Genomic DNA, 25,231 nt, shown 5'->3' with positions numbered 1-25,231 from the left:
GAGCAGGCTTGCCTGGCCTTGAACTCAGGAGATCTGCCTGCCTCTGCCTCCCAAGTGCTGTGACTAAAGCTATGTGCCACCAGGCCCAGCCAAATGCTAGCTCATAGTGGAAAATAAGTGGTTAAATTTCAGCCCCCTCCTGTAACACAGAACAAGATTAGCTTAATAGACCAATGTGCATAGAAAAGCAGGCTGTCCTCACAAAAGACTTCCAGGTGCCAAGAGGGTGTGTGTCACCGTCATGGAGTTCCAAGCACAATGTTTGGATTTATGTGTGTGTTTTTCTAGCATAGGGATCCCCCATCCTAAATCCTGAGCTACAGGAAAGGACTGTCACTGCAGGATAGGGTACAAATGCTGTTTCACTGACAAACCTGAGAGGTTCCAAAGCCTTTGTAAAATGGCCTCACATAAGACCTAGCATGGCCTTTGTCACCTTTTTAGCTGCCTTCCCTGCCTGAGGAACAAGCCCCCAGGGTTATCCACCAGCAACTAGGCAGAGGTGGAGGCACGGCTGCTGTGGAGTTTAAGGCCAGCCAGGGCTACACAGGAAGACCCAGTATTGAACAAACCAAACCAAACACAAGGTCATCTACCCTGACAAAAATAAAATGTAACCAAGACCCTCTTCATTCAGATTCATGTGTGCCCTTTGGTCTGCCCCACTGCATTAAGTATCTTGGAGGGTGTGGGAGGTATATTTGGGCTAGTTGCCCACCCAACATTAAACACCAAGATAGAAGGCAGGCAGGTTGCCTCAACAGCTTGCGTTGATTTCAGAGACTGGCAGCCAAAGCAGAGAACTTTCCTTTCCCTGAACTGGGCTGTGAAAAATGTCTTCGATGCTCACACACCCTACTGTGGTTCTCCTGGCCCTTTCCCTCAGTTTCTGAAGGCAGAAAATAATCTTCTCTGAAGATACTTGATAATTTTACACAAACAACAAAAGCATTTCCAATGCGTGCTTTTGGAAAACCTGCTGCTGCTGTAGTTGAGCTGCCGGATGAGCTGGTTGATGCGGTCACCCCAGTAGCCAGGTGAGCCCATCTCCTTGGGGAAGCCCACTCTATTCTTGGTAGCAAGACAGGCCACAGAGTGGTGGAAAGGGCACAAGAATGAAGAGATCTCCTGGAAATGCTTCTCAGGGAAGGCATTTTCATGGATGAGATCTTCCAGTTAAATGACACCAAATCTCCCCAGGTTCTCCCCAGGTGCTCCACAATCACTGCATTGTCTGTCATAGGGACAGTCTTATCGTTAATATTTGCTTATCTGCATTTTGAAGATGAGCTCTCAGACAGTCTTCAGATTTGGAAATCCCCAGGTCACGTAAGGCAAAGACGCCACTGAACAATTTCTTCAGGCCAAGTTTCATGACGGTGCTGTTTACCAATAATCTCATTCCTTTAGTCTTTTCCATGCATATAAGGAAGGCCAAGGAATGTTTATCAGGCATCTCCAAAGCACGAGGCTTCACTTCTAGGCTCTGGACACGCACCTTGTCACGTTGCTGCTGCCAGTAATCCTGCAAGAAAGATTCTAGTAGTCTAAACCGGAATTCTTTCTCTTTTCTCTCTCTCTTTGCCAAAAGAGCCTGCTTTGCCTGAGTGGGTTTGAGGGCCTGCCTCTTTTTCAGGAGATTTTCTGAAACTAAAGGGATCATTTTTCTTTCCCCCTCCTCTGCCATCTTTCCGGTGCTCCAGCTACTGCTGTGTACTGTATTTTTTTTAAGGGAGATATTTAGGTCCTCCTTAAGGTCCTCTATCATGTTAATGAAATGGGATTTTATATCAGAGTCTTGCTGTTCAGGTATGATAAGGTACGCAGGGCTTGCTGTGCTGTGTAAATTGTGTTCTGATGGTGTCAAGTGGTACTGGTTTCTGTTGCTTATGATCTTGCACTTGTCTGGTTTTAACTTGCCTTGCTGTCTCTGACTAGAGCTTGTTTCTCCTGTGATTCTAGTTATGATGGACTAACTCGAGTCAGACTCTCTCTGGAGGTGGGCAGTAGATGGACAGGGGCTGGAACACCCAATTTGCCCGTAGACACAGTTGTGTTCCAGAAGTAAGATGTATCTCTCGAACAGTAGGTAAGTCCTGTATCTGCTGGACCCTGTGGGGTCTCAATTAGGCAGGTATTGGGTTAGCAGGGGTGTCTTATCTATGAACCTAGTTATGACAAATCTCCTGAAAGTCAAGCTATGTCTGGGTATAGGAGGGTGTCTGCAACTTCCGATCTGCCCCAGGCAGAGTTGTGGGCCCAGCTTGATTTAATTAAATTTGCTAAAACTTATTATTGAAGTATACAACAGAATAATTTTTGATATAATAAAAATTATACTTTCTTATATATCAAATTATTAGACCTAAGTATTAAAATATCCTGTAATATCTACATTCTGCTAAATAGATACATTTTCATTTAGGTAAATTTGTTACTTAAGAAGCTGCTCATAGATCTAGAGCAAGAAATAGAAATTTCAGCACTTACGGACTTCACTTATTGCATAGTTAATTAGTCAAATCCTTTAAACAAGCTATAGGACTCTGCATCAAAGCATAGATCAAAGCCATGTGAAGAACACATTACATACTCTTAATTAAGCAAGCTGAACCCATGAAATAGCAGTAGATTGTACAAATTGTTTCATTAGTTTGAGAACAAAAACATGCCAGCCCTGAAGATATAAAATATGTTTTGATAATTTTTAAATTATATTACAATGAAATTTTTCAAAGAAGAATCATGAATGCCAACAGAGAAAACAATAAAATATGTTAACTTTCATAGATTTTTTTCCTTTTGATTTTAAAAATTAACAGACATTACATTTTAAACATATTTAAATTATAATTAAATAGAAAGTACAGAGACTTGCTAAGTGTTACTTCACTTTCCCATCTATTAAAATCTCATTTTAGAGTGACAACTTAATAGGTATTCAAACCTTGTTTTTTAAATGATTTATTTTTATTTATTTTAATTAATAAGAAAATTCCTTAGTTTTGGGTTAGAAGTTACCCTTCATACACCACATCCTATGATATATGATGTGTGTAGCAGTAACCACTGCATCACTGAAGAACTATATACACCTTCAGTACTCTACATTGCAGTGCACAGTCCTCCATCACCTCTATCCCAAACCTATTATTTTAATATATTTTTCTGATGATATATCATAATGTATATCAAATATTTATCATTTATACAGGTTGCTTAATAGGATGATAGAATTTATTTTTATATTAGATTATTACTATGTCTTTATTATTAATTTGAGAATTAGTAGTACCTACACACTAACCTTTTTTTCTTTCATTTATTTGTTTCTTTTAGTGATTATAATATAAATATAATAATATAATTTTGCAGATTTAACCCTACTCGCTGATTTTTCTTTACTCTTTTCTTTTTTTTTATTTTACTTTATTTTTTTTTATTATCTTGAGTATTTCTTATATACATTTCAAGTGTTATTCCCTTTCCCGGTTTCCGGACAGACATCACCCTCCCCCCTCCCCTTCCTTGTGGGTGTTCCCCTCCCAAACCTCCCCCCATTGCCACCCTCCCCGCATAGTCTAGTTCACTGGGGGTTCAGTCTTAGCAGGACCCAGGGCTTCCCCTTCCACTGGTGCTCTTACTAGGATATTCATTGCTACCTATGGGGACAGAGTCCAGGGTCAGTCCATGTATAGTCTTTAGGTAGTGATTTAGTCCCTGGAAGCTCTGGTTGCTTGACATTGTTGTACTTTTGGGGTCTCGAGCACCTTCAAGCTCTTCCAGTTCTTTCTCTGATTCCTTCAACGGGGGACCTATTCTCAGTTCAGTGGTTTGCTGCTGGCATTCGCCTCTGTATTTGCTGTATTCTGGCTGTGTCTCTCAGGAGCGATCTACATCCGGCTCCTGTCAGTCTGCACTTCTTTGCTTCATCCATCTTGTCTAATTGGGTGGCTGTATATGTATGGGCCACCTGTGGGGCAGGCTCTGAATGGGTGTTCCTTCCGTCTCTGTTTTAATCTTTGCCTCTCCCTTCCCTGCCAAGGGTATTCTTTTTCCTCATTTAAAGAAGGAGTGAAGCATTCACATTTTGATCATCCGTCTTGAGTTTCCTTTGTTCTAGGGATCTAGGGTAATTCAAGCATTTGGGCTAATAGCCACTTATCAATGAGTGCATACCATGTATGTCTTTCTGTGAGTGGGTTAGCTCACTCAGGATGATATTTTCCAGTTCCAACCATTTGCCTACGAAGTTCATAAACTCGTTGTTTTTGATAGCTGAGTAATATTCCATTGTGTAGATGTACCACATTTTCTGTATCCATTCATCTGTTGAAGGGCATCTGGGTTCTTTCCAGTTTCTGGCTATTATAAATAAGGCTGCGATGAACATAGTGGAGCACGTGTCTCTTTTATATGTTGAGGCATCTTTTGGGTATATGCCCAAGAGAGGTATGGCTGGATCCTCAGGCAGTTCAATGTCCAATTTTCTGAGGAACCTCCAGACTGATTTCCAGAATGGTTTTACCAGTCTGCAATCCCACCAACAATGGAGGAGTGTTCCTCTTTCTCCACATCCTCGCCAGCATCTGCTGTCACCTGAGTTTTTGATCTTAGCCATTCTCACTGGTGTGAGGTGAAATCTCAGGGTTGTTTTGATTTGCATTTCCCTTATGACTAAAGATGTTGAACATTTCTTTAGGTGTTTCTCAGCCATTCGGTATTCCTCAGCTGTGAATTCTTTGTTCAGCTCTGAACCCCATTTTTTAATAGGGTTATTTGTTTCCCTGCGGTCTAACTTCTTGAGTTCTTTGTATATTTTGGATATAAGGCCTCTATCTGTTATAGGATTGGTAAAGATCTTTTCCCAATCTGTTGGTTGTCGTTTTGTCCTAACCACAGTATCCTTTGCCTTGCAGAAGCTTTGCAGTTTTATGAGATCCCATTTGTCGATTCTTGATCTTAGAGCATAAGCCATTGGTGTTTTGTTCAGGAAATTTTTTCCAGTGCCCATGTGTTCCAGAAGCTTCCCTAGTTTTTCTTCTATTAGTTTGAGTGTTTCTGGTTTGATGTGGAGGTCCTTGATCCACTTGGACTTAAGCTTTGTACAGGGTGATAAGCATGGATCGATCTGCATTCTTCTGCATGTTGCCCTCCAGTTGAACCAGCACCATTTGCTGAAAATGCTATCTTTTTTCCATTGGATGGTTTTGGCTCCTTTGTCAAAAATCAAGTGACCATAGGTGTGTGGGTTCATTTCTGGGTCTTCAATTCTATTCCATTGGTCTATCTGTCTGTCTCTGTACCAATACCATGCAGTTTTTATCACTATTGCTCTGTAATACTGCTTGAGTTCAGGGAGAGTGATTCCCCCTGAAGTCCTCTTATTGTTGAGGATAGCTTTAGCTATCCTGGGTTTTTTGTTATTCCAGGTGAATTTGCAAATTGTTCTGTCTAACTCTTTGAAGAATTGGATTGGTATTTTGATGGGGATTGCATTGAATCTGTAGATTGCTTTTGGTAAAATGGCCATTTTTACTATATTAATCCTGCCAATCCATGAGCATGGGAGATCTTTCCATCTTCTGAGGTCTTCTTCAATTTCTTTCCTCAGTGTCTTGAAGTTCTTATTGTACAGATCTTTTACTTGCTTGGTTAAAGTCACACCGAGGTACTTTATATTATTTGGGTCTATTATGAAGGGTGTCGTTTCCCTAATTTCTTTCTCGGCTTGTTTCTCTTTTGTATAGAGGAAGGCAACTGATTTATTTGAGTTAATTTTATACCCAGCCACTTTGCTGAAGTTGTTTATCAGCTTTAGTAGTTCTCTGGTGGAACTTTTGGGATCACTTAAATATACTATCATGTCGTCTGCAAATAGTGATATTTTGACCTCTTCTTTTCCGATCTGTATCCCCTTGATCTCCTTTTGTTGTCTGATTGCTCTGGCTAGAACTTCAAGAACTATATTGAATAAGTAGGGAGAGAGTGGGCAGCCTTGTCTAGTCCCTGATTTTAGTGGGATTGCTTCAAGTTTCTCTCCATTTAGTTTAATGTTAGCAACTGGTTTGCTGTATATGGCTTTTACTATGTTTAGGTATGGGCCTTGAATACCTATTCTTTCCAGGACTTTTATCATGAAGGGGTGTTGAATTTTGTCAAATGCTTTCTCAGCATCTAATGAAATGATCATGTGGTTCTGTTCTTTCAGTTTGTTTATATGATGGATCACGTTGATGGTTTTCCTTATACTAAACCATCCCTGCATGCCTGGGATGAAGCCTACTTGATCATGGTGGATGATTGTTTTGATGTGCTCTTGAATTCGGTTTGCCAGAATTTTATTGAGTATTTTTGCGTCGATATTCATAAGGGAAATTGGTCTGAAGTTCTCTTTCTTTGTTGGGTCTTTGTGTGGTTTAGGTATAAGAGTAATTGTGGCTTCATAGAAGGAATTCGGTAGGGCTCCATCTGTTTCAATTTTGTGGAATAGTTTGGATAATATTGGTATAAGGTCTTCTATGAAGGTTTGATAGAATTCTGCACTAAACCCGTCTGGACCTGGGCTCTTTTTGGTTGTGAGACCTTTAATGACTGCTTCTATTTCCTTAGGAGTTATGGGGTTGTTTAACTGGTTTATCTGTTCCTGATTTAACTTCGATACCTGGTATCTGTCTAGGAAATTGTCCATTTCCTGAAGATTTTCAAGTTTTGTTGAATATAGGTTTTTATAGTAAGATCTGATGATTTTTTGAATTTCCTCTGAATCTGTAGTTATGTCTCCCTTTTCATTTCTGATTTTGTTAATTTGGACGCACTCTCTGTGTCCTCTCGTTAGTCTGGCTAAGGGTTTATCTATCTTGTTGATTTTCTCAAAGAACCAACTTTTGGTTCTGTTGATTCTTTCTATGGTCCTTTTTGTTTCTACTTGGTTGATTTCAGCTCTGAGTTTGATTATTTTCTGCCTTCTACTCCTCCTGGGTGTATTTGCTTCTTTTTGTTCTAGAGCTTTTAGGTGTGCTGTCAAGCTGCTGACATATGCTCTTTCCTGTTTCTTTCTGCAGGCACTCAGCGCTATGAGTTTTCCTCTTAGCACAGCTTTCATTGTGTCCCATAAGTTTGGGTATGTTGTACCTTCATTTTCATTAAATTATAAAAAGTCTTTAATTTCTTTCTTTATTTCTTCCTTGACCAGGTTATCATTGAGTAGAGCATTGTTCAATTTCCACGTATATGTGGGCATTCTTCCCTTATTGTTATTGAAGACCAGTTTTAGGCCGTGGTGGTCCGATAGCACGCATGGGATTATTTCTATCTTTCTGTACCTGTTGAGGCCCGTTTTTTGACCAATTATATGGTCAATTTTGGAGAAAGTACCATGAGGAGCTGAGAAGAAGGTATATCCTTTTGCTTTAGGATAGAATGTTCTATAAATATCCGTTAAGTCCATTTGGCTCATGACTTCTCTTAGTCTGTCTACATCTCTGTTTAATTTCTGTTTCCATGATCTGTCCATTGATGAGAGTGGGGTGTTGAAATCTCCCACTATTATTGTGTGAGGTGCAATGTGTGTTTTGAGCTTTAGTAAGGTTTCTTTTACATATGTAGGTGCCCTTGTATTTGGGGCATAGATATTTAGGATTGAGAGTTCATCTTGGTGGATTTTTCCTTTGATGAATATGAAGTGTCCTTCCTTATCTTTTTTGATGACTTTTAGTTGAAAATTGATTTTATTTGATATTAGAATGGCTACTCCAGCTTGCTTCTTCTGACCATTTGCTTGGAAAATTGATTTCCAGCCTTTCACTCTGAGGTAATGTCTGTCTTTGTCTCTGAGGTGTGTTTCCTGTAGGCAGCAGAATGCAGGGTCCTCGTTGCGTATCCAGTTTGTTAATCTATGTCTTTTTATTGGGGAGTTGAGGCCATTGATATTGAGAGATATTAAGGAATAGTGATTATTGCTTCCCGTTATATTCATATTTGGAAGTGAGGTTATGTTTGTGTGCTTTCATTCTCTTTGTTTTGTTGCCAAGACGATTAGTTTCTTGCTTCTTCTAGGGTATAGCTTGCCTCCTTATGTTGGGCTTTACCCTTTATTATCCTTTGTAGTGCTGGACTTGTAGAAAGATATTGTGTAAATTTGGTTTTGTCATGGAATATCTTGGTTTCTCCATCTTTGTTAATTGAGAGTTTTGCAGGATACAGTAACCTGGGCTGGCATTTGTGTTCTCTTTGGGTCTGTATGACATCTGTCCAGGATCTTCTGGCCTTCATAGTTTCTGGCGAAAAGTCTGGTGTGATTCTGATAGGTCTGCCTTTATATGTTACTTGACCTTTTTCCCTTACTGCTTTTAATATTCTTTCTTTATTTTGTGCGTTTGGTGTTTTGACAATTATGTGACGGGAGGTGTTTCTTTTCTGGTCCAATCTATTTGGAGTTCCATAGGCTTCTTGTATGCCTATGGGTATCTCTTTTTTTAGGTTAGGGAAGTTTTCTTCTATGATTTTGTTGAAGATATTTACTGGTCCTTTGAGCTGGGAGTCTTCACTCTCTTCTATACCTATTATCCTTAGGTTTGATCTTCTCATTGAGTCCTGGATTTCCTGTATGTTTTGGACCAGTAGCTTTTTCCGCTTTACATTATCTTTGACAGTTGAGTCAATGATTTCTATGGAATCTTCTGCTCCTGAGATTCTCTCTTCCATCTCTTGAATTCTGTTGGTGAAGCTTGTATCTACAGCTCCTTGTCTTTTCTTTTGATTTTCTATGTCCAGGGTTGTTTCCATGTTTTCTTTCTTGATTGCTTCTATTTCCATTTTTAATTCCTTCAACTGTTTGATTGTGTTTTCCTGGAATTCTTTCAGGGATTTTTGCGATTCCTCTCTGTAGGCTTCTACTTGTTCTCTAAGGGAGTTCTTTATGTCTTTCTTGAAGTCCTCCAGCATCATGATCAAATATGATTTTGAAACTAGGTCTTGCTTTTCTGGTGTGTTTGGATATTCCGTGTTTGCTTTGGTGGGAGAATTGGGCTCCGATGATGCCATGTAGTCTTGGTTTCTGTTGCTTGGGTTCCTGCGCTTGCCTCTCGCCATCAGATTATCTCTAGTGTTACTTTGTTCTGCTATTTCTGACAGTGGCTAGACTGTCCTATAACCTGTGTGTCAGGAGTGCTGTAGACCTGTTTTCCTGTTTTCTTTCAGCCAGTTATGGGGACAGAGTGTTCTGCTTTCGGGCGTGTAGTTTTTCCTCTCTACAGGTCTTCAGCTGTTCCTGTGGGCCTGTGTCTTGAGTTCACCAGGCAGGTTTCTTGCAGGGGAAAAGTTGGTCCTACCTGTGGTTCCAAGGCTCAAGTTTGCTCGTGGGGTACTGCCTAAGTCCTCTCCGCTGTGGCAGCAACCGGGAAAATCTGTGCCGCTCCTTCCGGGAGCCTCCGTGCACCAGGGTTTCAGATGACGTTTGGTGTTTTCCTCTGGCGCCTGCAGTTCCAAGGCTCAAGTTTGCTCGTGGGGTACTGCCTAAGTCCTCTCCGCTGTGGCAGCAACCGGGAAGATCTGCGCTGCTCTTTCCAGGAGCCTCCGTGCACCAGGGTTCCAGATGGCATTTGGTGTTTTCCTCTGGCGCCTGGATGTGCACAGAGTGCAGTCTCTTCTGGTTTCCCAGGCGTGTCCGCCTCTCTGAAGGTTCAGCTCTCCCTCCCACGGGATTTGGGTGCAGAGAACTGTTTATCCGGTCTGTTTCCTTCAGGTTCCGGCAGTGTCTCAGGCGCAGGGGTCCTGCCGCTCCCGGGCCCTCCCCTACGGGAACCCAGAGGCCTTATACAGTTGCCTCTTGGGCCAGGGATGTGGGCAGGGGTGGGCAGTGTTGGTGGTCTCCTCCGCTCTGCAGCCTCAGGAGTGCCCACTTGATCAGGCGGTGAGGTCTCTCCTTTACTCTTTTCATAAATATATTTTGAAGAAAAAATTCTCAATTTAGTCTTTCAAAACTTTGTTGAGTATGTTCTGTGAAAATTCAAACTTCTATCTATGCATGGGCAGTAGAAAAAGCATGTGGAAAATCCTGCACATGTAGGCAGGCTAGAAGGCTTCTGGTGCACTGAAGTCAGAGTTACAAGTGCTGAGAGGTAAACACAAGTCTTCAGCATGAATAGTATATGTTCTTAAACATTAAGCTATTACCTTGCCCACATGGATTTTTAGTTTAAACAGCAGTATATGAATTACTGCTATTCATTATTACTGTACTTTATTTTGGTATACTCAAAATTGTATTTACATGCTTAATAGAGTATTATTTCTATGTATTTCAGACACATTCTTTATATATCTTGAGTGCAACTGAGACGTCATTCATCATCACTTCCTGCCTCTGTGGCGAAGCCTTCCATACAATCAGGGACAGCTAGTCACCTGGAATTTTAAGTCAGGGTAAACCATTAAATTGCCTGCAATGCTTCATTACAGCAACAGAAAGGTAGCTAATACATTATTGCTGTTTTAAACTAAATATTAAGAAAACTGACAAAATTTAATTATGTTAAAAAATAAACAGTTAATAGTTCAAGATGAACGGAAAAAAAAATTTGTAACACCCAAAGCTGACAATGGAAAAGGTGGCAGCTGTGTTTAAATCTTAGAGAGGGAACTCTGTGGAATTTCACTCCTGCTTATCATGTTACAAATTTTAGGGACTTTGAGTTTCTTAAACAGATTAATCTACAACATATTGTTTTAATGTCATTGAATGATAATGAAAAGGAAAAAGAAAGCTAACATACTGGAATTATTTATTTATTTATAATCATGTGTATTATTTTAAAGAGGTCAGATTGACACAAGTTTTGATTTTCAGACTTCTAGTGAATTTTAAAATGGCCTCCAGTTTTTAAAGGACTTTATGTGTATCTTATCACATGTAGATATTTTACAAAGTCTGAGAATAAAGTCGTAAGTATATATTTAATTTTTATTCTGTCATGGTTGTCAGCTTCTGGGCATTCCTGGTTTTTGTTTGTTTTTTGTTTGTTTTTTGTTTTGTTTTTGTTGTTGTTGTAAATCCAATGATTACATTTTTTTCTATTTCTGGAATAATGCTGTGCTACTAAGTGTTCCTAAAGTATATAACCAAAGACAGAATGTACTTTTTTCTATACATGCCAAGTAGGTACCTCGACCAATATTATAGTAGCCAAGAAAAATGGAGTAAAACAGGGAAAAGAATGAGTGGCAAAGACACATTTTCCTACCATAAAATACATATTATTGAGAAAATCTTGAAAATAAATTTGTGATTGTGGAATGATATTCTGGGTACCAATTAGAAATGAGAGATTATTTAACAAAAAAAAAATACCTGGTGACTTACAAAATCGCACATCCCATATAATGCTCAGGACAGCAATAATCTCAACACTATTTCTTCATGCTTTACTTAGTAAATAGCTTTACATAGCCTTGGGTTCTGCGCATTGTTTTAAGTTAAATCTGTTATGTTGTGATTCAGAGGCAGCAGTTTTATGTTAACATATCATGACAGACAATGTTGAAGATGTCCAATTCAATAAACGATAAAATTCTTGAGTGCTGGAAAGCTTTAGCAATCACCTCTTCAGAAACAAAATGATAGAAAATTTTGAGGTGTGTGGTTATTTTTGTAGGACAAATAGTTCCATGTGAACTATTTCAATCCACTGCAATTCAGGGATTAAACAATGCTTTTCAAACAAACTCTTGAAAGCATGCATATTTGTCACGCACTTTTGTCAATGCTGGAAGAAAGCACAGCATTCGTTAGCAATATCAGGCTTCTGAAAGTAGTGGTGAAAACAACAGCAGTTATCTGAATATCAGTAATTGTGCCATTACTTTAAAATTTGCGTTTCATATGACCTGTGAATGTGTTCTTAGGCATTCCAAGATTTTACACTAAAATCTACTTATCAGTGAGTGCATATCATGTGTGTTCTTTTGTGACTGCATTACCAGAGTTCCATTCATGCTCCTAATAACTTCATGTAGTCATTTTTTAATAGCTGAGTAGTATTCCATTGTGTAGATGTACCACATTTTCTGTATCCATTCCTCTGTAGAAGGGCATTTGGTTTCTTTCCAGCTTCTGGCTATAATATATTATTATGTCATTGTTACCTATTGGAGCATCTTTTGGGTGCATTCCCAAGAGTGGTATAGTTGGATCCTCAGGTAGTAATATGTCCAATATCTGAGGAACCACCAAACTGATTTCCAGAGTGGTTGTATCATCTTGCAATCCCACCAACAATGAAGGAGTGTTCCTAGTGGGTGGGCTGTTGTGGGAGCATCCTCACGGAAGCCAGGGGAGGGAGGAGGATTACGAGAGAGGGAAGAAAGAGAATAACATTTGAAATGTAAATACATAAAATATCAAAAAATAAATGGACAATAAAAATTCACATTTCAAGTGCAAATCAATTAAAATCTAATGCCTGCACACTGGCTTTAAAAATAGCACCATAATGAGCAATATACAAGCAAAATTGTCCAAAGAGAATATAATATAACATTTTATACTGCACATTACACAGCTGTTCATAAACTTGTCTTCTTTCAAAGTTATTTCTCTATCCATGTCCTTGTATAGACAGAACAAAAATAGCCTGAACCTTTTTTCACAGGAACACAAAAACAGAAAAATATCAAAACCAACACAAAATTAGCTGCATAAGCACATGCGGTTGCTTATCATGGTGTTATGAAGGCATGCATGCAGATCTCTCCCAAAAAGATATTCTGGTACATCAGAACAAACTCACAATGATATAGGAGAACTTAATCTTCAGTTTTGAGGGTTTAGTTAATAAAACTGCAATATAAAAATTACTATTTACTCAAGTTGTGTCTGTTCCTTTGTTTAATGTTTTAAAACTTTGGGATCACTGATTTTATTTTTTCTTCCTTTTAACAAACTCAGATTTCTTTACTCATGTAATATGATCTGAATACAGTTTTCCTTCTCTACTCATCCCAGGACCTCCCCACCTCCTCTCCCATCAAATCTACTCCCTTTCTATATCTCACTAGAAAAGAAAATAATTCTCAAAGTTAACAGCTATGATTTCTTTCTTCTCCCTCCCAAATGGGATTGAGGCGTCCTTGACTTGTTAACCTTCTTGAGTCCTGGGTATTCTGTACTTTTTAAATTATATCCAACTATTAGTGAATACTTACCATGCATGTCCTTTTGGGTCTGAGTTACCTCACACAGATAATGTTTTCTAGTACTGTCCATTTGCCTGCAAAACTCATAATATCCTCGTTTTTAATAGCTGAATCGTATTATTCCATTCTGTAAATGTACCACATTTTCTGTGTCCATTCTTTAGATGTGAGACATCTTGGGTGTTTCCAGCTTCTGGCTATAAAAAAATAAGGCCTCTATGAACATAGCAGAACACATTTTCTTGTGGCATTTGGAGAATATTTTGAGTATATTCCTTAGAGTGGTATTGCTGAATCTACAGGATCTGTTTCCAATTTTCTGAGAAAACTTCTAGATTGGTTTCCAGAGTGGCTGTACATGTTAGCATTCACAGCATCAATGGAGTGCCAATGAGTTCTCCACACCCTTGTCAATATGTTCTCTCACAGATATTTTGATCTTAACCATTGTGGTTGTGTTTTGATTTGCATTTCCCTGATCACTAAGGACTTTGAACCTTTCCTTGAGTGCTTCTCAGTCATTTGAGACTCCTGTGCTGTGTGTGAATTCTCTGTTTAGTTAGAGACCCAAGATTTTTTATTAATTTTTGGATAGTAGCCCTTGTTGAGTGTGGGGTTATTCAAGGTTTTTTTTTTTCCCAATGTGTAGGTTGCTGCTTTGTCCTATTGACTATGTCCTTTGCCTTACCGAAGCTTTCCAGTTTCATGAGGTTCCATTTATCAATTCTTGATCTTAGAGCATGAGGCATTGGAGCTCTGTTTAAGAAATTTCTTCCTGTGCCAATGAGTTCAAGAATCTTTCCCACTTTCTCTTCTATTAGATTCTGTGTATCTGCTTCTATGTTGAAGTCCTTGTTCCACTTTGACTTGAGCATTTTGAAAGGAGACAAATTTGAATCTATTTTCAATTTTCATTTTCCTACATGGAGACAGCCAGTTAGACCAGCACTATTTATTAAAGATGCTTTCTTTAATACATTTTATGTATTTATAATTCAAATGTTATTTGCTTTTCTGGTTTCCCATCTAGAACCCACCTAACCCATCCCCTATCACCCTGCTTCTATGAGTATACCTCCCCTCTGACCCACCCAAACCCACCTTACTGCCCTGGAATCTTCCTACACTGGGGAAACAAACCTTCATAGGACTAAGAGCCTCTCTTTCTATTAATGCCAGACAATGCCATCCTCTACTCCATATGCACCTGAACCTATGGGTCCCTCCATGTGTACTCTTGGTTGGTGGTTTAGTCCCTGGAAGTTTTGAGGGGTCTGGTTGGTTGATATTTTTGTTCTTTTTATGGGGTAGCAACCCCTTCGGCTACTTCAGTCCTTTCTCTAACACCTCAATTGGTATCCCCATGCTCAGAAGGTTGGCTGTGAGCCTTTACCTCTGTATTTGACAGGCTGTGGCAGAGACTCTCAGGAGACAGTTATAACAGACTTCTGTCAGCAATCACTTCTTGGCATCCACAAGAGTGTCTGGGTTTGGTGTCTTTATAAGGGATGAATCCCCAGGTAGAACAGTCTCTGCTGTACACTTTCTCTTTCCTTCAGTCTCTGCTGCACACTTTGTCCCCATATTTCCTTTTGACAGAAGCCATTCTGGGGTAATATTTAGAGTTGACGGGTGGCAGCATCCTCCAAACTAGGGCCTTACCTAACCTCTCGATATGGTCTCTAAAATTTCTCAGTCCCCTTTGTTGGGCAATTCAGGTAATCTCATCCTTCTTGGTTCCTGGGGGAATCTTGATTTCCTGGCAACTGGGACTTGTTGGTGGCTACCCCCAGTTTCCCATCACCCATTGCTTCACATGTCTGTTCAAATTCCTGATACTCTGTATATCATTCCCATCTCTGCCCATACCTGATTATTCCTCCTCTCTATCACCCCCTTCCTTCCTCCTTCCAAGTCCCCCCAACCTCTATCTCCCATGAATCTGCAAATTGCTCTTTCTTACAGTATGGGGAATACCAGAAACTTTGATGGTGATTACATTGAACCTGTAGATTGCATTTGGTAAGGTGACCATTTTTACTATATTAATCCTGCCAGTCAATGAACATGGGAGATCTTTCCAACTTCTGAGATATTCTTTGATTTTCTTCTTCAGTGACTTGAAGTTCTTGTCACACAGATATTTCACTTGTTGGTTAGAGTCACACCAAGGCATTTTATATTATTTATGACTATTGTGAAGGGCGTTGTTTCCCTAAATTCTTTTTCAGCCTGTTTATACTTTAAGTAGAGGAAGACTACTGATGTGTTTGAGTTAATTTTATATCTAGTCCCTTTGTTGAAGTTGTTTATATGGTTAGGAGTTCTCTGGTGGAAGTTTTGGAGTCACATAAGTATACTATCATATTATCTGCAAATAGTGTTATTTTGACTTCTTCCTTACCAGTTTGTATCTCTTTCATCTACATCTGTTGTCTAATTGCTCTGGCTAGGATTTTGAGTGCTATATTGAATTGGTAGGGCTGGAGTGGGAAGTCTTGTCTATTCCCTTATTTTAGTGGTTTTGCTTCACGTTCTGTCCATTTTGTTTGATGTTGTTTACTGGTTTAGTGTATATTGTTTTGTAGTATGTTTAGGTATGGGTCTTTAACTCCTGTTCTTTCCAAAACTTTTATCATGAAGGAATGTTGAATTTTGTCAAATGCTTTCTCAGCATCTAATGAAATGTTCATGTGTTTCTTTTTTCTTTGAGTTTGATTATATAGAGGATTACATTGATGGATTTCTGTATATTGAACTATTCCTGCATCCCTGGGATGAAGCCTACTTGGTCATGGTGGATGATGCTTTTGATGTGTTCTTGGATTTAGTTTGTGAGAAATTTATTGATTAATTTTGCATAGATATTCATAAAGGAAATTGATCCAGAGTTCTCTTTAATTTTTGGGTTTTTGTGTGGTTTAGGTATAAGCATAATTGTGGCTTCGAAGAATAAATTGTGTAGTGTTCCCTCTATATCTATTTTGTGGAATAGCTTGAAGAATATTGGTATTAGGTCTTCTTTGAAGGTCTGATAACATTCTTCACAAAATCCATCTTGTCCTAGGCATTTTTTGGTTGGGAGACATTTAACAACTGCTTCTATTTCTTTAGGAGTTATGTGAATATTTAGATTGTTTATCTGACCCTGATTTAAGTTTGGTACCTTGTATCTGTCTAGAAAATTGTCCATTTCATCCAGATTTCCAAGTTTTGTTGAATGTAGGCTTTTGTAGAAGGACCTGATGATTTTTTGAATTGCTAAGCTTTTATTGTTATGTCACCCTTTCCATTTCTGATTTTGTTAATTTGGATACTGCCCCTGTACCCTCTGGTTAGTCTGACTAAGGGGTAATCTATATTGTTTGTTTTCTCAAGGAATCTGCTCCTGCTTTTGTGGATTCTTTGTATAGTTCTCTTTGTTTTTCTTTGGTTTATTTCAGCCCTGAATTTGATTAATGCCTGCTCTGTACTCCTCTTGTGTGTATTTGCTTCTGTTTGTTCTAGAGCTTTTAGGTGTGCTGTCAAGCTTTTGGTATATGCTCTCTCCAGTTTCTTTTTGGAGGCACTCAGAAAAATGAGTTTTCCTCTTAGCACTGCTTTCATTGAGTCCCATAAGTGTGGGTACATTGTGCCTTCATTTTCATTACATTTTTGAAAGTCTTTAATATCTTATTTTATTTCTTCCTTGACAGTGTTATCATTGATAGGAGGCAGTATTCAGCTTCCATTTATATGAGGACTTTCTGGTTTGTTGTTGTTGTTTTTGTTGCTGCTGCTGTTGTTGTTGTTGAAGACCAGCCTTATTCCCCAGGGATCTGATAGGATTCATGGGATTGTATCATTCTTCTTGTATATGTTGAGGCTTGTTTTGTAACCGATTAAATGGTCAGTTTGGAGAAGGTATCATGAGGTGCTGAGAAGAAGGTATATTCTTTTGTTTTAGGATGAAATATTCTATAGATATTTGTTAAATCCATTTGGATCATAACTTCTGTTAGTTTCACTGTGTATCTCTTTAGTTTCTGTTTCCACGATCTGTCTGTTGTTGAGAGTGTAGTGTTGAAATCTCCCACTATTATTGTGTGAGGTATAATGTGTTCTTTGAGCTTGAGTAAAGTTTCTTCTATGAATGTAGGTGCCCTTGATTTTGAAGCACAGATATTCAGAATCAGGAGTTTATCTTGGTAGATTTTTCCTTTAATGAATATGAAATGTCCTTTCTTTTCTTTGCTGATAACTTTTGTTTGAAAGTCAAAATTATTTGATATTAGAATGGCTACTGCAGCTTGTTTCTTGGGACCATTTGCTTGGAAAAATTTTCCCAGGCTTTTACTCTGAGGTGTTGTCTGTCTTTGTCACTGAGGTATGTTTCCCATATGCAGCAAAATGCTATGTCCTGTTTACATCTGGAAGTTTATGTCTTTTTATTGGGAAATTGAGTCCATTGATATTAAGAGATATTAGGGAATTGTGACTGCTGCTTCCTGTTATTTTTTTATTAAAAGGGGATTATATTTTTGTGGCTATAGTCTTTTGTCTCTATTGAATGTAGAGTAATTTCTTGCTTTTTCTAGAGTGTAGTTTCCCTCATTGTTTTGGAGTTTTCCATGTATTATCCTTTGTAGCGCTGGATTTGAGGAAAGTTATTGTGTAAATTTGGTTTTGTCATGTAATCTCTTGGTTTCTCCATCTACGTTAATTAAGAGTTTTGCTGGGTATTGTAGCCTGGGATAGGTTTTATGTTCTCTTCAGGTCTGTATGGATGACATATGCCCAGGATCTTCTGGATTTCATAGTCTTTGGTGAGAAGTCTGCTTGTACTTTTTTCCTTACTGCTTTTAATATTCTTTCTTTGTTTTATGCATTTGGTGTTTGATAATTATGTGTATGTATGTATAAATGAACCACATTTTCTTTATCCATTCTTCTATGGAGGGACATCTGAAATGTTCCCAGTTTTTTACTCTTAACTATAAAGCTGTGGTAGACATAATTGATAAAGTGTTTTTGTAGTATGAGGAAACATACTTTGTTATATATTCTGGAGTGGTAGAGCTGGGTCCTGAGGTAGAACTACTCCCCATCTTCCTTGAATTGTGGTGGGAATCAGGTGTAGGAAGAAACCTGGATAAAATTTCAGGAGAGTGAATGGAAATTTACAGCCAGAAGTGGGTATTTCTAGAAAAATCTGGAAACCTTGGGTTTAGTGACTCCTAAGATTCTATATGTGTGACTATCTGACACTTTTAGCAAAAAGGTAAATGGAATCTGAAGGGACCACCTCTTATAGTCCAGTAGGAATGCCAGTGGAAGGATGAGGACACCGAACCACTGAAAAACTTTGACCCAAAGGTCCTGCCTAAAGGAGTGCAGGGCCAAAATTAGAATAGAGACTGTGGGAATCGCCTAGGAGGATTGAAGAACCCAGATAGGATAGGTACTCTACAGAAGGAACAACAGAGCCAACTATTCTGGACCCTTGTGGGTCACAGAGTATGAACTACCAACCTAAGTGTGAGCGTGTGCTGGACCTAGCCTTTTATCAGCACATATGTGGCAGAAGTCCAGCTTGGTTCTAATGCAGGTCTTGTAACAATTGGAGCAGTTGCTGATCTTGACAGTGTCCCTGCTTGTGTATCCTGTTCCCTTTACTGAACTGCTTTGTTTGGCATCAGTTGAGAGGAGTGGTCCAATTTTGCTGTCAGTTGTGAGTAGTTTCCCAGGTATGGGGTACCCCCTTATCAGAAGAGATAGGAAATGGGAGAGGGACTATGTGAGGAAGGGACTAGAATGAGAGGAAGCTGTGATTGGTATGTGAAGTGAATAAATAAATAAATAAATAAATAAATAAATAAATAAATAAATAAATGAAAATAAAACAAAAAGCAATAAAACAAGGTCTCTTTCTCTCTCTCTCTCTCTCTCTCTCTCTCTCTCTCTCTCTCTCTCTCTCTCTCTCTTTCTTATGTCTCTATGTTATTCTCTGCATTTAATCCTTTCCACTGCAGGGATAAATGCCAATGATGATGGTTTACTAATCCAATCTATGTAATAATCCAATATATAGAATATTATTATCAGTTGTTTTACTTTTAATTATTTTTAACCACCAGTAGTATTTTGTTTTACTCTAGATCTTTGTGTTATTGAGTATTTTGTTTTCCATCAACCAAGCTGTGTCTGGTATGGTTTCCATCTCTTGGAGTAGGCCTTAAGTCAAGTCAGACATAGGTTGATTAGTCTCATAAAGTTTTTGCCATTATAGCTCTAGAGAAATTTGCAGTTAGTACATATTTTAGATCACAGGTTTTGTGGTAGTGTTGGCATGTGCAACCTGATCCTGATACTCATAGTTTCATTTGAGATCAAAAGATAGCCAGTTGTGCTTCTGTCATCCTATTAAGTAAGACTTCATTAACAATGTGTTCATATATCCAGGAAATTTCTATAGCATAGGTTTTCATGTTGTCCCTGAAATGCCCTTCAACTGCAGTTGTATCTCTCCTCTTTCTCTCCTTCAATCTCCTGGTTCTACCTTCATACTCCTATCCTTGCCCCCAATTCCTAACCCTGGCTCAAGTCCACCCATAAAAGTTATTTTATTTTGTGCTTCTAGGGAGATTCATGTATCCCCATTGGTCACTTCTTTTCCACCTACGCTCTCTGGGTCTACTAGGTTAGTTATCATTTGTTTAACGGCTGATATTCAGATATAAGCAAATATATGCCATATTTATATTTCTGGGTTGAAGTTATCTCACTCAGGATGACTTTTTTTCATTCCATTCATTTACATGAAAATTTCATGATGTAATTTTCAAGAGCAGAATAATAGTCTATGGTGTTAATGTACCACATATTCTTTATCCATTCTTCTGTTGAGGGATATCTAGGTTGTTTCTCTTTTCTGACTATTATAAACAAAGCACCAATGAAGATTGATAAGCAAGTGTCTTTCTAGTAAGGTGATGCATCCTTTGTGTATATGCTTAGGAGTGGACTAGATGGCTCCTTGGGTAGATTAACTTCCATACTGGCTGTACAAGTTTGCCTTCCTACCAGCAACGAAGAAACGGTCCCCTTATTCCATATTCTTACCATCATGAGCTGTAATTTTTATTATTAATCTTAGCCATGCTTATGTATTGATGTCTATATGCAGGTGAGGGCAGACACAAGATAAGGCAAGACCTGTGACTGGACAGTGAAAAAGTAAGGCAGGTGCAGAGTTTTAGGATAGGAGAGAAAGGAGGAAAGAAGAAGAATCAAGTTCCAGAAAGACAAGGATGACCCAGAATCATGTGGCCTTAAATGGTCACAGGTAGCAATGAATATTTCATAATGGACAGATTTTTACAGTACAGTTTGTCTTATCTAGGTGGGCAGTTTATATCAATATCAGTTGGTTCTGAGTTCATTGTGTGGATGTTTTGTGCAGTGAGAATTTACTGATATAAATTTGATTGATAAAGTACAAGCTTCTAGAGTTTTGATTTTTCCAGGTTACTGTGAATTGTAACTACAGCCACAAGGGTGGATGCTGGGAATGTGAGCAGAGCCTGTCACAGAGATGTGAGATAGATGGGTACTGATGGACCTAGCAATGGAGACAGAGAGACCATCAGGGACAGAGAGTTGGAAGAGGTAGCATGGCATGGTACCTGATACCCTGCATCCTTTTCTGTTATTTACTGCTACACATACTGAGACTTGAATCAATTTAATGTTGATATGCATTTCTCAGACGACTAAGTATGTTGAAGATTTCATTAAGTGATTTTCAGGCCTTTGAGTTTCCTCTATTGAGAGATTTCTGTTTACAGGTATACCCCACTTTTTAAATTGGGTCATTTGATTTTGTTATATCAAGTTTCTTGAGATCTTTATATCTTTTGGATGTTAGTTCTATATCAAATGCTGAGTTGGTAAAAATCTTTACGCATTCTTTGGGCGGTGCTTTGTCTGAGCTAATGGTGCCATTTGCTGAGCAGAAGCTTTTCAGGTTATTGAGTTCCTATTTAATAGTTGTTCATCTTAGTACTTGCATTAATGGTGTTATTCAGAAAATCCTCTCCTGTGCAATTGAGTTTAAGGCTATTTTCCACTTTGTGTTCTATCAGACTCAGTGTATCTGGTTTTAAGTTAATGTTTTAGATCCATTTGGATTTGAGTTTTATGCAAGGTGATAGATGTGGATCTATTTGTGTTTCCATACTCAGCCATGCAGTTTGACCAGCATCGTTTATTGAAGATGCTCTCTTTTTAGCCCAGTGTCACTAAGCTTCTATTATTACTTGAAAATTTTAACCCTAAAATAAACACAGAGGCTACTGAAACATTGTCATGGAAATGCAAATGGAAGAAAAGGGAATGGTCAGACCAGTAAAATATTAAGTTATTAATTCAGGTGTTATCAAAATAAGGATAATAAAGTATTAAATTCTTTGCAAATTTTAATCACATATAAAACTTTAAAGTGTTTCATTTAAGGTTTATTATGAAAATATACATGATTTTATATACTTTTTCTGAATAAAATATTTAGCCATATGCAAATACTAATAATTTAAAATAGCAAACAGGAAATCAAGATAGAGTATAATAGCCAAGAGAACTTGCTACTCATCCAGAAGACTGAAGTTTGGTTCTAGGCAACTATGTTAATAAGTTCAGGACTGCCTTTACCTCTATTTTCATAGGTTCTAAATCTGTTTTCTGGCCTTTTTTGGCACTTAAATGCACATGCACCACCACACACAGAAACACACAGACAAGTATCCAAATGTATTAAAAGCAAAACAGATCTTTCAACTCTATTATAATAAGCAGGTGAAATAACTTCAGAAGGGTTGCTTGTGCTTATTCTCATGAGTACTGCTTGACTTTCAAGAATAATGTATTCTTGTAATGTAATGTATTATTGAAAGTTTGGGAAAGCATGCAATATTGCTATTATACTTTTTCAATTAGTAAGTTTATCATTATGTTTATTTCTTCATTCTTGTTTACCATAAGATTTCTTACATAGCATTGTAATTATGAAATTATCATTTTTCTGTGTATTCCAAGGCTTTTATCTAAACATGAACATCAGAATGAGTTAGGCAACCTGAAACACACACACGCACACAAACACACACACACACACACACATATACACACACACACTCACACACAGAGACAAAGAGAGAGAGAGAGAGAGAGAGAGAGAGAGAGAGAGAGAGAGAGAGAGAGACTTACACATGCAAGTATATAATTAGTCATACTTGAATGTAGGTTAAAAAAAAGTCTTACAAAAATCTGAATCTGTTGATACAGTTAGTATCTACAAATATTTTTCTACTTATTAGAAGATAGTCTTCTATAGATTATAAGTTTTAATAACGTCTTAATATATACTATTGACCGCAATGAGAATGTTTTTAAAATCCATCTTTCCTTTTTTGTCCGACACAGTGCTTACATGATGGTATTTATTTGGATAAGCATTCTAGCTCAAATTGCTACACTCATCACTGCTTTTCTCATCGCCTACTGTAAAAGATTCAAAGATGACTTTTTTACTTCTACCTTGCTCTTGATGGTATTGCCATAAAATATAAGTGGCATCATTACAAATAATTACAACTAGGAATTTTTTCTATTATCTTCATTGTTTAATTATTTGCTGATCTATAAAATCCCCATTTTCTTTAAATCAGTAATGAAATATTGGCAATTTCCTGTAAAGCATCTAATTCAAATGCATTCACTTTTATTTCCTTTTTCTGTATATATTTTAAGTAAAATAAGATTTCATTTCATGTCCTAGTTTGGTCTTGAACTTCTTATTTGGATTAAACTGCTTCAAATCCCCAATCACCTTGCCTTTACATTCTACATACTGGGTTTATAGATATGCAACACCACTTCAAGCTCCACAATTCATACCATCGTTATTAAGATATGACATAATGGTGTGCATACATTTCTTTAAACTCATGTTATGATACTCTCCTGTTTCACATACAAATTTTCTAAGTTCAGTTTCAGGTTTAGAAATTTTTCTTACTTCATGTATTAATTGCTGAAAATTCCCAGTGCTATTAGCACAACTCACAAATTCTATGTAAACTTTATGAATATAATATTGAAATACCTATCTGACATAAATACCTATCCCAGCTTATTTTTTTCATCTTTAATTGAAAGTATCTGCCTATAATAAAATGGCACACATAAATGATGAAGTATAACTTATTATTATGATAGTTTTTATCCTAAAATAAACTTTATGACTACATAATTTTTACATGTTATCCTGGATATTTTGCAAAGTAGTTTACATGCTATGCATGTCTCATGTGAGAATCTCTGTTAAAAATGATCATTTAATGCACATTTCAATAAGGACATACTTAATAAATATTTTAAGGGAAACATCAATAAATGAAATCATATGTCATCACAATGTACTGTGACATGTCCTAAGTAAAACTCTTGATTTTATACATGGTGATTTTCATGAATCTTAAAACCAGTCATACTCAATTAGTATGCTTAATAATAAGTCAGATACCTACATATCATAAACAGAACATTAAGTATAATTGATCATTTTGATCCTTTAAGGTCCCCCCTAGATTAATAATGTTTTTGTGGTTTTAGTTATGGTACAATAAAATATCAACTTGTATGCTATTAGTAATAACTAAATGTTTGGGGTACTGGAGAGATGACTCAGTGCTTAAGATCAAATGTTTTTATATCCAAGTGGTGGCTCACAGCTGTCTGTAATTCCAGTTCCAGGAGATCCAGTGCTCTCATTTGACCTCCTCTGGCAACAGTAACAGACGTGGTTCATAACAGTGCTTCAGGAAAACAGTCAAAAATAAATAAATTGGAAAATAATTTTTAAAATATTTTAAAAACCAACTGTACCAAAGATCACTGGTTCAGATTAAAAACAACACCTGAAAATAGCATTCAGGAAAATACATTTATTTAACAATTTCACCCTTATGCTTTTTATTTGCAAAACTGCACACTTGGGATTTTGTACTTTATGAAAACTTATAATACCAATATTTAATAATTTGTTTTTGCTAACTTGTTTTAAAAAACACAGTATCTGCAAAATGTAGAATAAATTTCTGATCTATAACTTACCTTTGTTGAGATAAGGAAAAAAAATCATCTCCAGAGGTCATGATCTTTTTGTATAATGTATCTTTTAAAATTCTTCATTTATGATTTCACTTTTTCAGATTGTTAGAGCTTCTTGGAAGCGTAAAATGAAATATAAGTGCTCTGACATCAGCACATGAGGTCACTTTGTTTACTAACTCATTTAAAGGAGTCAGAATGGAATTTGTATGAAGCAAGCATAATGAGAACCATTTAGGAAACAGAACAAAGACCATGTCTTCTATAGTACACATGTTTTAAAGAATGACTTAAAGTATCAGACAAGAACAGGCGTGTTCTTGATGGTGTGGCATAGGAACTCCAGAGGAAGACCAAGAGTCCATTAGCCTGGAACCCCCCTGGGGCTCTCAGAGACTGGACCACCATAGAACATACACAGACTGGACCTAGGGTTGCCTGCTCATATGTACCAGATATACAACTTGGTCTTGTTTGGGTCTGTTGTTTACATATCATAAATAGAGCATTAAATATAATCAATTATTTTGATCAATTTACCTCTGCTAGATTAGTAATGGTTTGTGGCTCCTGAACAACTGGAGCAGGGGCTATCCTAAAAGGTATTGTCTGTAAGTGGGTTATGTCCTTCTAGTTGGCTGCTTTGTCTGGTCTCAGTTGGAGAAGACGCATCTAAATTAACAGAGACTGGATGTACTAAGGCTGTGGGGGAATACCCAGGATGGTGGCCACCTACTCAGAGGAGAAGGTAACGGAGGATATGGAGAGGGATTGTTGGAGGGGCTGACCAGTGGGGAGAGCAGTGAGTGGGATGTATGTAAAATGAGTAAGTAAAATGTAAATAAATAAATGAATTACACATAAGAGCATGTTATAATGTATCCGTAAT

The 25,231-nt window shown here is 37.7% G+C and overlaps 1 pseudogene; it reads right to left on the bottom strand.

Annotated features, from left to right (window-relative positions):
• Nucleotides 1-882: 882 nt before the first annotated feature.
• Nucleotides 883-1,705, bottom strand: Rpl7l1-ps2 (ribosomal protein L7-like 1, pseudogene 2; annotated as a pseudogene).
• Nucleotides 1,706-25,231: the final 23,526 nt, after the last annotated feature.

This window comes from Rattus norvegicus, chromosome 13 (genome assembly GCF_021556685.1).
Source record: "Rattus norvegicus strain SHRSP/BbbUtx chromosome 13, alternate assembly SHRSP_T2T, whole genome shotgun sequence".
Taxonomy (NCBI): domain Eukaryota; kingdom Metazoa; phylum Chordata; class Mammalia; order Rodentia; family Muridae; genus Rattus; species Rattus norvegicus.
This window is presented reverse-complemented; position numbering and strand designations above follow the sequence as displayed.